This window comes from Neophocaena asiaeorientalis, unplaced genomic scaffold (genome assembly GCF_003031525.2).
Source record: "Neophocaena asiaeorientalis asiaeorientalis breed wild unplaced genomic scaffold, Neophocaena_asiaeorientalis_V1.1 scaffold962, whole genome shotgun sequence".
Lineage (NCBI taxonomy): Eukaryota > Metazoa > Chordata > Mammalia > Artiodactyla > Phocoenidae > Neophocaena > Neophocaena asiaeorientalis.
In genome coordinates this window covers 354,569-369,169 of record NW_020174277.1, presented here as the reverse complement: position 1 = coordinate 369,169, position 14,601 = coordinate 354,569, and the positions used below count along the sequence as shown (strand labels likewise).

At 45.4% G+C, this 14,601-nt stretch overlaps 1 pseudogene; it reads left to right on the top strand.

The window, feature by feature from the left end:
• The first annotated feature begins 11,226 nt into the window (after nucleotides 1–11,226).
• LOC112406856 (spliceosome-associated protein CWC15 homolog pseudogene) lies at nucleotides 11,227–11,905 on the top strand (annotated as a pseudogene).
• The last annotated feature ends 2,696 nt before the right edge of the window (nucleotides 11,906–14,601 follow it).

Below are 14,601 nucleotides of genomic sequence, written 5' to 3'. Positions count from 1 at the left end.
TTCTGTACAGTTTTTAAGGTCACTTCGACATGATGGTTGTTAAGACTTTGATAAAAAAAAGTTTGAGGAGGCCAGTGTGAAATGCTGGGATGAAACATCAGCGGTGAAACCACATTTGAGACAAATGAAGGTCACTGAACAGAGAAAGATAAATACTGTATGATTTCCCTTATATGTAGAATCTAAGACATCAAAAGAACAAACATAACGAAACAGAAAGAGACTGAGATACAGAGAACAAGCTAGTGGCTGCCGGAGGGGAGGTGGGGGGGGAGGAGCAAACTAGGATGAAGAGGTACAAACCTCCATTTGGAAAATAAAGAAATAAGTCATGGGGATGTAATGTACAGCATGCGGAACATAGTAACGTTGCAATAACTTTGTGTGGTGACAGATGATTATTAAACTTATCCTGGTGACCAATTCCTAATGCATATAGATGTCGAAAAACTATGTTGTACACCTGAAACTAATATAATATTGTATGTTGACTATACTTCAATTAAAAAAATAAAAAAGCAGGGCTTCCTTGGTGGCACAGTGGTTGAGAGTCCACCTGCCGATGCAGGAGACAAGGGTTCGTGTCCCGGTCCAGGAAGATCCCACATGCTGCGGAGTGGCTGGGTCCGGGAGCCATGGCCGCTGAGCCTGCGAGTCCGGAGCCTGTGCTCCGCAACGGGAGAGGCTCCAACAGTGAGAGGCCCGTGTACCGCAAAAATAAATAAATAAATAATAAAAAAGCAAAATGTGAAACCTCAAAATATAAAATAAAATGAAATTTAAAAAAAGAAGGTCATTGAAGCTTGGCATCACTTTTATTTTCTCTCTCTCCCACCAAACAACGACTCTGCTCACGTGTTAAAGAAGGAGATATTTGGTGAGAATACATTCATCCTCATGTGCTATGTGAATGAAGAGAATGTTGGAATAGTGTATGACACGGTGTGTTGGTGCTTTCCATCTTAAGTACCTTGTATTGCATTTGTATTTACTAAACTTAAGAAGACTGTGCAAGGTTAATCTCTCACACACACACACACACACGCAAACATCAACCTCCCCACTCTGCCAGTAAACCCAAAATAAATCTTATCTGCTTGAAATGCTTTCTTCAATAGCTCCCACTTCTCTCAGGATTTAGTCTGGTCTGGCAAGGCAGGTGCAGCCCCGCAGGAGCCGGCCCTTGGACCCCTGCATCCATCCATCTCCTCCCTCCGTCCTGATGCCTCATACTGACTCTGAGGTCCTGGAACCTGCCCCACCCCTGCACCTCCAAACCTTTATTCTTCCTGCTCCCTTTACCTTCATGTCTGCCTAACACTGACCAGTCCCTCTACTTCTAGCTCAATGTCACCTCCCCCTGAGAACATTCCTGGACTATCTTCTTGCTCAAACCAGGATTGATACCTCACAGGTGTGTTCCCATGCACGCTCTACTACAGTGTGACACTGAATCAAGACTCTTCCTTTTCCTGTGTCTTTTATAGTAGCACAAGTTCCTGTCCCATAGCAAGTGTCCGCGTTTGATGAATGAATTGCTTAATCAGAGTTTGTTGTTCATCTTGTTTCTAGCCCACTTTAGCTTACTCATGTGCCTAAATGGGTGAGGACAAATAAATCTTAAATAGTTTGCTTGACTAACATATATGTATATATGTGTGTGTGTATATATATATGTTTTTTGGTCACACTGTGTGGCATGTGAGATCTTAGTTCCCTGACCAGGGATTGAACCCGTGCCCCCTGCAGTGGAAGTGCGGAGTCTTAACCTCTGGACTGCCAGGGAAGTCCTTAAAACTATTTTCCTGATAGTCATTTGGCAACCTGAAAATTAGTGGGGGAAGTAATGATAGCTACTGAACAGACTGCCTTTGTTTATCTTCTGTGGATCATTTATTTAACCTGTGAATTGAACGCTTTAAATTATTTTTCTTGGGATCATAATAACTTAAAATAATGAAGACCACATTTATTATGGGTATATGCTAAACATCCTTTTTCTTCCAAGGGCTACAATTGCAACTCCAAAATTTATCTTCTTCCCCCACCCTGTCCACCCCCAACACACCACACACACACACACACACACACACACACACACACACACACACACACAGAGTCCCCTAGAGCCACTTACCAGATTTCATCTTTATTAAATAGAGTCCCTTAAGACAGACGTTAGCACATTTCCAAAGTCGTAATGAATCTTGTAAAGGAAAGCGACAGAAAATGATGATAAAGATACCCATTCAGTTGGCATATGAAGCTCCCCTTTGACCCCTTCAAACAAACCGAGAAACCAAGAATGAAAAATCCTCTAAGAAGCCAAAACTTGGAATATTCTTCCAGGACCACTAAGTCCATCGCACCCAGTCATGTGGATCTGAGTACAAAGTCAGTTCTGCAAGTCAGCTGTTAGAAGAGTTATTTTAGAAAGATAATCCCAGGAAGCTTATTTCTACTCTCTTTGAGGTAATGAGTCCAATGAACTCTTGAACTGGAGACTTGAAGTCCCTAATTGTTCCAGTCACTTGGAAAATTGAGAATTACTTTCAATAATTTTCTATGTAATTTATTGGAGAGCAACAAAAGCGGCTGACAATATTATTAGCTGGACTTTTGGCCTGTTTTGATAAATACCAGATAAAACGTTTTAAGGATGGAGCTTAAAAGCCTATTTAAACAACATTAAAAATAAATGTCTCAGGCTTCCCTGGTGGCACAGTGGTTGAGAGTCCACCTGCCAATGCAGGGGACACAGGTTCGTGCCCCGGTCTGGGAAGATCCCACATGCCACGGAGCAGCTGGGCCCGTGAGCCATGGCCACTGGGCCTGTACGTGTGGAGCCTGTGCTCCTCAATGGGAGAGGCCACAGCAGTGAGAGGCCCGCATACCGCAAAAAAACAAACAAAAAAAAACCAAATAAAACAAACAAAAAAAACACCAAGCATGTATTATCTCTCAGTTTCTGTGGGCTGCAAATTGGTGATTGGCTTGGATGGGCAGCTCTGGCTTAGATTTCTTCCTCTCAGGAGACTGTAAACAGGTGTTGACCAGGGCTGCTGTTCATCTGAAGGTTCACCTGGGGCTGGAGGGAACGCTCAGCCCCTCTCACCTGGGCTACTTCCCGGGGCTGCCTGAGTGGCCTTGGTTTTAAATAAAAGTTTTATCATTACTTAGGTACGGCAAGGCCAACAGATCAGGAGATGACTGCCAATGAAAAGATAGCTTGTTATACTTACAGATTCTGAGGAGGGGTACTTCCACTACATGGGAAAGCACTGGGTCAGTCAGGAGGCAGAGGTCATAAGGGAAACACGTGGGCAAGAGTCTTTATTGTGGTTTCCACAGGAAGGAACAGGCAGGCGGGGTGAGCAGGCTTACCTGTGTCATACTCTACACATCAGTCTTGATTCAGTGTGGGAGGAGACTACACAAAGGTGTGAACACCCAAGAGGAAAGGATCAGTGGGGACCGTCTTGGAGGCTGGTTACCACATGTTTCAGAAGTTGCTTAACCTCCAGGTCTTGGTTTCTTCATCTGAAAAAGATGGTAATGATATTGCGTTAGTCACACTTCTTGGTTGCAAGCAATAGAAAATGACTCTGGCTTACTTAGGCAAGAGGGGAACTTATTGGATGAATTTGGGGCAATTCACATAATAGAAAGGAGGGCCATATACTGAGGCTGATAAGGTGCGTAGGAATCAAGGGAGGCCTGGGAGCAAGAAAGGTCACGCAAGGTTGAAGCCTCAGGATGGGTTTGGTTGGGAAACTGGTATTGACATCACGTCCACTGGACACTGGATATTGTTGCCAGAGCTGAATTCTCAGCACCACGCTGTCACTCTGAGTAACTCTCAACTGCTTCTGTGCCCTGAAAGTTCCACAGCAGAGGGACCTCCTGTCCTCTCTGCTTCCAAGAATTCAACAAATGTCCACTACAAAGACCAGCCTCCTGGGACTCTCGTGGAACAAGAGTATAAGTCTTTGGAAAACTGAGAGTGATCAGTATTGCTGGTTGTTTAACTGAAGGAGGAAAGTAGGCACCTTGGGACAGCACAGAGTGGGTTTAGAGATCTCAAGTTGAAAGTGATCTCACTTAGACCCTGAAGCATCCTCATAACGTTTCCAGACACACTGATCATTTCCAATCACACACTCATCCCAACCCTGCTCTTAAATGCATATACACATTTTAGGGAATTCCCTGGCTAAGACTCCATGCTTCCACTGCAGGGCGTGGGGGTTCCATCCTTGGTCGGGGAACTAGGATCCCGCATGCAGTGCAGTGTGGCCAAAAAAAAAAATTTTTTTTTTTTTAAATTGCTGAGCTTTATGTAAATCCTATCTCTGCTCTGATCTGGTTGCAATCAGAGTTGGAGGCAAGAGAATAATCTGTAACCAAAGAAAAGTAGAGTGAATGGGGGAGGGATAAATTGGGAGATTGGGACTGACATATACACACTACTGTATATAAAATAGATAACTAATAAGAACCTACTGTATAGCACAGGGAACTCTACTCAGTGCTCTGTAATGACCTAAATGGGAAATGAATCTAAAAAAGAAAAAAAGAGTGGAGATATATATGTATAACTGCATCACTTTGCTGTACACCTGAAACTAACACAACATTGTAAATCAACTATACTCCAATAAAAATTTAAGAAAAATAAAAGTGAAGGTTTCCTGTCAAAATTGCAACCGTGGCCCCTTTGTACCCTGACATGAGCCACGATTAACGTTGCTGTCAAGTGGTGGTGCTTCTTTGTGTCGTTACCTTTACTTCTATCTCAGTTTGAGTTGTCAGGGCACGGCAGGACACCTCTTCCCAGAGAGCCTGTGATTTGTTAGCTGTTGGCATGGGTCTTACTGTTCAGACACAATTGTTTTGTTCAAAGTGTTTCCTGCCTTGGGTTTGAACTCACTGAAGGTAACATATTTAACTTGTCAGTGACTCTCAGACTTCAATGTACCTGAGAATCACCAAGATGGCTTGCTAAAACACAGATTGCTGGACTCCACCCCCAGAGTCTCAGATTCAGCAGATCTGGGGTGGGGCCTGAGAATGTGAATTTCTTTCTTTTCTTCTTTTTTTAAAAAATTATTTATTTATTTATTTGGCTGCACTGGGTCTTAGTTGTGGCACGCGGGATCTTCATTGCCGCGTATGGGATATTTAGTTGCAATTTGCGGGCTCTAGTTGCGGTATGTGGGATCTAGTTCCCTGACCAAGGATTGAACCCGGGCCCCCTGCATTGGGAGCATGGAGTCCTAACCACTGGACCACCAGGGAAGTCCCAAGAATATGCATCTCTAGGAAGATGCCAAGTCGGGCTAATGCTGCTAGTCTGGGGCCAAACTTAGAGAACCACTGACTTGGGTGACTTGACGCTGGTGCTGGACTGCTCTGTAAGTGTCTTATACTCTCCCCAGTAATTGCCTTTCATAAAAGAAGCCAAGACTATACTCACAGAGCAAAATTCTATGAGACTCAGAAGTAAATATTGAACCATGATTCAGTTAGAAAGATGTTCGATGGCACGGAACAGAAACTTGACCACAGAAGCTTAACCCGATAGCAGTTTATTATTTTCTCACATTCTCCAGTAGACCAGAAGCTGCCCAAAGCTGTTGAGATGATTCCACATGACCAGGGGCTCAGGTTCTTGCTAGCTTTCTTCTCTGCCACCCTTGGTAAATGGCTATTGACCTCACAGTCACAAGATGGCTGCTGCACCTCCAGGTATTGCCTCTGTACTCTAGGCAGGAAGAAGATGAAAGATGAAGAGGATATGCATGTGGGAGCTTTTCTGGAAGTTCCTCTATAGACTTCTGTTCCCATCTCATTGGCCAGAACTATGTCTATGGCCACATATAACTTCGAAGGAGTCTGAGAGAAATCATAGTTTTAGCTCAACACTTGTTGACCCAAATAAAATGGGGTCCAGTTAATAAGGAAAAAAAGAAGAATGGGTGGTAACCAGCAGTCTGTCTCAGCATTCACCTGCTCAACTCCCAAAGATCCCACACTGTGTACTCAGGCCAAGTCCACGTCCTGAACTAAACCAACTACACGATAGCTGAAGGGCCAAAGGAAGCACATGGAGAGACTTTCCACACCAGCATTTCTTGTTGAAGGTAAATGGGTATGATACGAAAAGGGTAAACTCTGGGTTAGAACTTGTTTATTTTATTTTATTTTTTTTTTGCAGTTCGCGGGTCTCTCACTGTTGTGGCCTCTCCTGTTGCGGAGCACAGGCTCCAGACGCGTAGGCCCAGCGGCCATGGCTCACGGGCCTAGCCACTCCGCGGCATGTGGGATCTTCCTGGGGCACGAACCTGCGTCCCCTGCATCAGCAGGCGGACTCTCAACCACTGCGCCACCGGGGAAGCCCCAGAACTTGTTTCTTTTTATGGGACTTCTGTGAAGTTTTATTATGCTTACGTATATAATGACTTTCCAAGACAAGCTTAAACATGCTGTGTTTCCCAAGTTATTTGACAGCAGAAGCTTTAAAACAATTTTCCTGGAGTATCTCCCTGAACTAATTTCCATGGGACTTTTGCCAGGAAACCCTGATCCATACAGTATCAATTAGGAGCATATTTTCAGAGCCCCCATAGTCAGAAAAAGTAAGTATGCCCTTCTCGAATCAATGAGATAGTCCAATTTTTTTTCTATGGGGAAGGAAATGAAAATAGGAGGAGTTGGTGAGTCAGGACATGGGGTGTGGTTCTGGTCTGCTGTCTGATAAAAGAGTGAACTTGACAAGGGCTTGCCCTCTCTGAAGTTCCTGCTCTCATTTGCAAAGTGAGATCTGTAGGCTATCACCAGGCTGCACCCCAACAAACTAAAAACCTGCAACTTCACAGCTCTTAGAAACATCAGGAAGGAATGTCTGGATAACTCTTTGCTAATGGGAGACAAGAAATAAAAAGGCTTAAGATAGAAAAGTCTTTTAGAAGTCAAGAATAGTTTTAAGAGGAAAGGAATACCTTAATGAATAAGAAGGATGGAAAATGTGGGATTGCCTTAGTTTCCTATGGCTGCCTAACAATTGCCACAAACTTGGTGGCTTAAAACAACAAATTGAGTCCTGGAGATCAGAGCTCCGACTTGGGTCTTACTGGGCTCAACCAAGTCAGCAAGGCTGTATCCTTTTCTGGAGGCCCTGGGAGAGAGTCCATTTCCATGCATCTTCCAATTTCTAAAGGGCTGCCCACACCCCTTGGCTCGTGGCTCCCCCCCACCCCCCCACCTGCCCATCTTCAAAACCAGCAACACTGCATCTCAGTGACCACCCTCCCCTGTCACATCTGCCTCTCTGATCACAGCTGGGAGAAGGTCTCCCTTTTTAAGGAAACATGTGATTGGGTTGGGCATTGGTTGGGCATAATCCAGGATTACCAGCCCCCCAAGGTCCCTAACTTAACCACATCTGCTGCTTTGCCATGTAAGGTAACGCATCACAAGTTCTGGGGATTAGGGTGTGGACATCTTTGGGAGTCGGGGTGGGCATTATTCTGCCTACCATATGGATGAAATCTATTGTTTAAAGAAGTGCAGGGGTTGAGAAACTAAAGGATGTTACGAAAACTTGAAATTAGTCTTAATAATTTGCAGGGTACAAAGAGGTAGGGAGAGTTGATACAAAAAAAAAAATCCAAGAAAGGAGATAAGTGACAACATGAACAAAAATAGGACAACACTAGTTAACTGTGTTAGAAGCACTGAGCAGAATGGAGGCTTAGCGTGGGATTGCTTTCTTCTGTTACGTATCATCCCTTCACAAAACAGAACTAAACATCTAAAACTCACATCATTTAAAAAGCAAGACTGTATTAGCATTAACTAAGTCAGTGCTGCAGGGCCTTGCTTGGCTTTCAGGGGTGGAAGGCTGTAGGGGGAGCCCCAAGCATGGTCTGAAATCATCACAGAGCCCCAGACAGCGTTTGGAAGAATTTACAGGAACCCGGTGAGGTGAGGGCAGCCTTGCCTTTGTTTAGTGGTTTCGGGCTGTGGAATGGAAAGGTACTTGGTATTTACATCCAAGGTGAGAGTGGGCTTGGGACCAAGGGTGGCTGAAGCATCAGTCCAAGGGTCAATAATGATGCCGAAAACGTGACCTCTATGCACCAGTGCCGAATGGAACCTCAGAGACAGAGTTTTGGGTGAAGTAGAAAAGAATAGCTTTACTGCTTTTCCAGGCAAAGGGGGCTACAGCGGGCTCCTGTGGGAAGATTTGATGAGTTTTATAGCAATAGTTCAAGGGTGGGATTGCTGACAGGATTAGGGTGTGTGCAGGGCCTGCACTCCTCTAATCTGGTCACAGGTAATCTTCTTGGTGAGCTTCTCTGGTTCCTGGCCTCAGGTGGTTCCTGGCTGCTCTCCCCTTGATTAGCAACTGTTTGAATCGCCCTTTGGAGCTCAGGGAAGGTCGTGGAGGCTGGATTCTGTTCCTTACAAACAAGAAAATGGAGAACAGAAAGGCTTCCTCGCCCAGGAGCCCCACAGGGTCCTGCTCGGTTTCAATAAGACAGGAAGAACCAAATTCCAGTAAACAGATCCAAGTGCAGGTATACACGGAGTCTCTCTCAGCCTCAGCACTGTTGGCGTTTGGGACCAGATAACTCTGTTATCCTGCGGCTGTCCTGTGTGTTGGAGGAAGATTAGCTGCATCCCTGCATTATACCCATCTGATGCTGGGAGCACCCTTCCTCAGGTTGTCACAACCAAAAATGTCCCCAGGCATTGCCAAATGTCCCTTGATGGGAAACATCCCTAGTTGAGAACCACTGGTGTAGACTGGAAACCAGCGAGGAGAAGCAGCGAGCCAGAAGGTGAAGCCCGAGAACCTGCAGAGTTTCTCAGCCTGCCAGGACCCTCAGTGAGGGAGCCTTTGCCAGGTCCTTTGGCTGGAGCTTTCGGGCTATCAAGGAGCCACGAGGAGAGTCCAGCTGGTTTGCATGTTGGTCTCTAACTTGGCCTCCAGGTCAGGAGAGCTCAGGATCATTTGTTCAGGGGTTACAAGCACAGGCTTTAAAAGGCAATTCACCTGGGCAGGTGACAGGCTTGTTTGCAGTATAAACAGCTTAGGATCTATTATCTTATTTCACTGCCAGCTCTTCTGACCCCTGGTTTGTAAAGGAGGGAGAAAAGGAGGACGGTGGAGATTCTGGGACCCAAGCAGGGCCACGTCAAGCCGACACAGATTAGTTTGTTTAGATCGGAAAGAGTGCATCTTTGGTGGGTGAATTAGAATAGCAAGTCCCTCTGGGCGGGTCAGGAGCAGGGCTGGGAGAGCAGATGGCATGTGATCTGCAGCCCTGGGCCCACCCAGCAAGGAGCCCAGCAAGCAGCTGCCCAGCCCAGGGAGGCCAATCTCCACCTCCCACTCTGCATCCCACGTATTCCAGGAGACAGACGTTCACATGTGAAAACCTTGGGACTCAGATGCGGCACTGGGGAGTCCCTAACTATGAGAGATCCTAAACTTTCTTATTTTTAAAAAAATATTTATTTGACTGCACCAGGTCTTAGTTGAGGCACGCAGGACCTTCGTTGCTGTGTGCAAGATCTTCGTTGTGGCATGTGGGATCTAGTTCCCTGACCAGGGATCAAACCCAGGCCCCCTGCATTGGAAGTGTGGAGTCTTAGCCACTGGACCACCAGGGGAGTCCCAAGAGATCCTAAACTTTATACCAGCAGAATCAGCATTTCATACAACACATGGTCGAAAACAAAGGCAATGATTCTGTAGGAATGAGTGAAAGGTAGTTTAGAAATATTCTAAGTGAGGAAAGGAAAGAGTAAAATGGACAGTTAGAAGAGGTCGTACCTAGCTGCCTCTGTGCATCTTGCTGGACGAGCCTGTTCATTTACAACTTTAGGACCTAGATGATGAGGGGGCCGCAGAGGTGAACAAAAGCTGTGCGCTTTTACAAGTGAGGGCGGACCTCTGAGGGCTCTCCTGAGTTTCAAGCACCAATGGCCCAAGGCTGCTAGTTTAGGAGATGCCGTTCCCCAAAGCTACCCATGGTCTGCTGCATGCATTTCTGTGAACTTCCTTTGAGGACCCTGGAAGACCAACAGTGCTAATCCTCTTCCTGGATGGGCAAGGTGTCATCCTGCCAAAGGGACAAAGAAAGACATTCTATAATTTTTTTTAAAAAAAATATTTGATTTATCTATTTGGTTGCGCTGGGTCTTAGCTGTGGCAGGCGGGCTCCTTAGTTGTGGCATGCAAACTCTTAGTTGTGGAATGCACGTGGGACCTAGTTTCCTGACCAGGGATTGAACCCAGGCTCCCTCCATTGTGAGCTCAGAGTCTTAACCACTGTGCCACCAGGGAGGTCCCAAGAAAGACATTCTAAATCAAGAAAACTCTCATTAAGCGCAGAGGTTTCCCTGTGTTATAGATGGAGACCCAGAAGCACAGTCAGGCAAGCTGCTGACACTTGCAGGGCCTGGGGTGAGAGAGGATAAGTGTCCTTATAAGACAAACAGAGGAGAGACAGAGGGAGGAGAAGGGGAGGCCATGTGACCAGGGGGCAGACGTTGGAGTGACGCAGCCCCAAGCCAAGGAATGCTGGCAGCCATCCGGAGCTGGAGGAGGAAGAAAGGAGTCTCCCCTGGAGCCTTCGGAGGCAGCACTGCCCTGCCAACATCTGATTTCAGACTTCTGGCCCCCAGAACTCTGAGAGAATAATTTCCATTGTCTTTAGTCACCGCATTTGTGGTAATTTGTTATGGCAGCCCTAGGATATTAGGACTCATTTCAATGATTACTAATATTTTGAGCATTTATTAGGCCTGATTATGTGCCAGGCACTCTGCTAAGCTCCCCCCACTTATTTTTTCCAGCATTATCTCATTTAAGCCTCACAACAGCCTCATAAGATATGTACTTTTATTATCCCCATATTACAGATGAGCAAAGTGAGGGTAAAACAGGCAAAGTAGCTTGCATGTCTTGTAAGCTGGGGTTGGACCCAGGTCTTCCTGACTACAAAGACCTCCTTTAAGCACTCATGGAAGCCTCCCTGCCTGATTCATCCAGGCGGGTGGCTTCTGGCTGAGTGTCACGTGCTCTTTGTCCCCATACTTAAAAAGAGGCCCGGCGCAGAGGTTTCTGGGAGCCAAGAGTTATAACGGCGTCTGTATGATCTCCTGAGGCAACTGCATCGGAGCTCTGCCAAAGTGAGCGGCAGCAGGAAAGCAGACTCGTAGAAGATGACAACAGCAGCTAGGCCAACTTTTGAACCTGCAAGAGGGGGGAGAGGAAAAGGAGAAGGTGATTTGAGCCAACTCTCAAAGCAATATTCAAGCAGAGACCTACCCTCTCATGCAAAGATAAAATATAGACAGACCACTCAGGATGCCCCTGGAGAAGTTCGGAACCGTGATTTCAGGAGCGAGTTGGAAGAGAGAGAGAGCTGCTGCAAGAGAAAAAAACAGAGACCGGCCAACCCGAGAACATACAACCTCCTCTTCAGTGTCAAAGAAGCCTTGGTTGGTCCAGATTCCCGCTGCCAACCTCGATGCACACGACCCTCTAACAGGTGAGGAAGATGAAGATTTTGAAGAGGAGAGTGGCGATGATGATGATACCGCAGCTCTTCTTGCGGAGCTGGAAAAAATTAAAGAAGGCGGAGCTGAAGAGCAGGCCAGGAAGGAAGGAGAACAAAAGGCTGAAGAAGGAAGGATTCGTATGCAAAACATTCTGAGGGGAAACCCTCTCCTTGATCTCACTGGCCCATCCCAGCCTCAGGCCAACTTCAATGTTGTTTTCAAGAACTGTGCAAAAGGTGTAGATGATCAGAAGAAAGACGAAAGATTTGTAAATGATATGCTGCGATCTGAATTTCACAAAATGTTCATGGAGAAATATATTAAATAGTACAGTTTTATGTGCTTAATGAAAGGCTGTAAAATGTAAAAAAAAAAAAAAGAGGCCCAATTCTTTTAGCACCCTCTCCCTCAACCTGCAGCTCCTTATCACCACCTCAGAAGTGAGGTGTAAATTACAACTGCCTATTCTTCTAACTCAGTGGATCATGGGAACACCCTTTCCTGCTATAAAGAAACATTTTAGGCACACACAGTCACACATAGTTCTTTGTACCTCTTTAGCCTCTAGGTCATTGGGGTTTATTTGCAGATGTTGCCAAGATGAATCAGAGATCTGGGGAAACTATCTGTCCTTGGAGAAAGAGAGCCCTCAGGATGTTTTTATGTTAGTTTCTTTTTGCTGATTTTGAATTTGTGAGAAGACTATCTCCCTGTCCCAGGAGAAATAGTTAGAAAAGTTTATTTTCTTAAGACTTAAACTATATTCTCCAAGCTCACTAAACTATCGGAACATCAACACTGGACTCTGCTGATGGCCTGATCTAGGAAGTAAGCATTTCTTTCCTTCTCTGCTTTTGTCCTATCTTTTGGGGACTAGATGGGATGTTTTTCTCTATCTGCTGATGACTCTAATAACCATGTGTGTATATGTGTATGTGTGTGTGAGTGTATATGTGAGTGTGAGTTTGTGTGTGTATATGTGTGAGTTTGTGTGTGAGTCTGTGAGTGTATCTGAGTGTGAGTTTGTGAGTGTGTGTATATGTGTATGTATATGTGAGTGTGAGTTTGTGTGTGAGTCTGTGAGTGTATCTGTGAGTGTGAGTTTGTGAGTGTGTGTATATGTGTATGTATATGTGAGTGTGAATTTCTGTGTGTGTATGTGTGAGTTTGTGTGTGTATATGTGTGTGTATGTGTGTTTGTATATGTGTATTGTGTGAGTTTGTGTGTGTATATGTGTGAGTGTACATGTAAGTGTGAGTTCATGTATATGTGTATGTGAGTGTGTTTGTGTGTGTGTGTATATGTGAGTTTGTGAGTGTGTATATGTGTGTGTATGTGTGAATTTCTGTGTGAGTGTGTATGTGTGTGAGTGTGTGTTTGTGTGTGTGTGTCTATGTGTATGTGTATGTGAGTGAGTGTGTGTATATGTGAGTGTGAGTTTGTGAGTGTGTGTATATGTGTATGTATATGTGAGTGTGAATTTCTGTGTGAGTGTGTATGTGTGTAAGTGTGTGTGTATGTATGTTTGTGTGTGTGTATGTGTGTTTGTGTGTGTGTGTTGTGTGAGTTTGTGTGTGTGTATGTGTGAGTGTACATGTAAGTGTGAGTTTGTGTATATGTGTATGTGAGTGTTTGTGTGTGTGTGTATATGTGTGTGTATGTGTGAATTTCTGTGTGAGTGTGTGTGTGTGAGTGTGTGTGTATGTGTGTTTGTGTGTGTGTCTATGTGTATGTGTATGTGTGTGAGTGTGAGTTTGTGTGTGAGTGTGTGTGTATATATGTGTGTGTTTGTGTGTGTGTGTGTGTGGTGGTGGTGGTTGGGGGAAGGGGGTCTGGATGAAGTGGTTACTCTTGTTGCCCTTTCTTTTCTTTCATACAAAGCTACCCCGTTTTACAGGTGGAAACGTTGAGTCCTGGTACACTGAAAGGGTTTTCTCCAAGATAACTCCACCAGACAGACTTAATTACAAATGCTGGCTTATCCTCTCAGGAAGCCTTCCGTTTAGTGACAATGAGAGCTGTTACACAATGAATTTTGAGGCTAATTTTAAAGTAAGTCATGTGCCCCTCCCGTTGCTCTGACCCAAATATGAAGCACGGATTCTAAGTTGCACACAAAGGAAACTACAATCAGTCTGGAGGCCCCACAGGAGCAGTTTGGTTGATTACAGGAATGCGAGCCTTGTGTCTCAGCCCCTGCAAGGCTCCATCCCTTGGGATTCACGTGGCGTCCAGTTAGGGCCCTGCCTTGGGGACAGGGCAGAGGGGACCCCAGTCCAGTGCCAGGCCCGGGAACTGACCCTGGGTCATTATCTCTGCCAGATACCCAGCCATAAAGAGATGCTCCTCTAACCTCTCCTGTGCCTACCAACAGCAGCTGATAGAGGTTTGAAACCAGTACCAAAATGTCCTCTTGACCCCTTTAGGGGGTTGATAGTGAAAGGGAAGGACAGAGCTGGGACTGCCCACAATCCTTAAGGCAGCCGGGAGCTGAGCTGAGAAGCGTTAGTGCAGACAGAGGGCTCTGGTTTAATAAAATGAAAACTTACCCCTGATCTCACCTTTCTGAACCACTTTTTTCTGTTCGAGGCTCCTGTACACAATCACCGGCTCCGGGAGCTTCCCTCCTCTTTCATTTCTCTAAACCAAAACCTGCTTCCAGGAAAGCATCTGATAAATTTATTTGCATCAAGAAGAATGGACAAATGTTATCTTCTGGGGTGCATTTGCATTGTGAAGACTTAAAGCAAAAGTGATTGGTCTCTGTGCAATGTCAGAGTCAAAGAAATTAGCTAAGAGGGGAGGGACCTGCTTAGGGGCAGGCAGTGCAGCAGGGGAAGGTGGGCAGGAAAATGAGTGGGAAAGCAGGACGTCATTTTCAGAAAGGAAGGCGAAGTCAGGAGAAGGGGTCTAGCAGCAGATAAAAGAGGTGATGGGAGCTGAGATGTGAGCATCAAACACCTTGAACTGAAAACGCATGTTGGAAGTTATCTGCTTTTCCCTTCAAATAAAACATTCAAGAC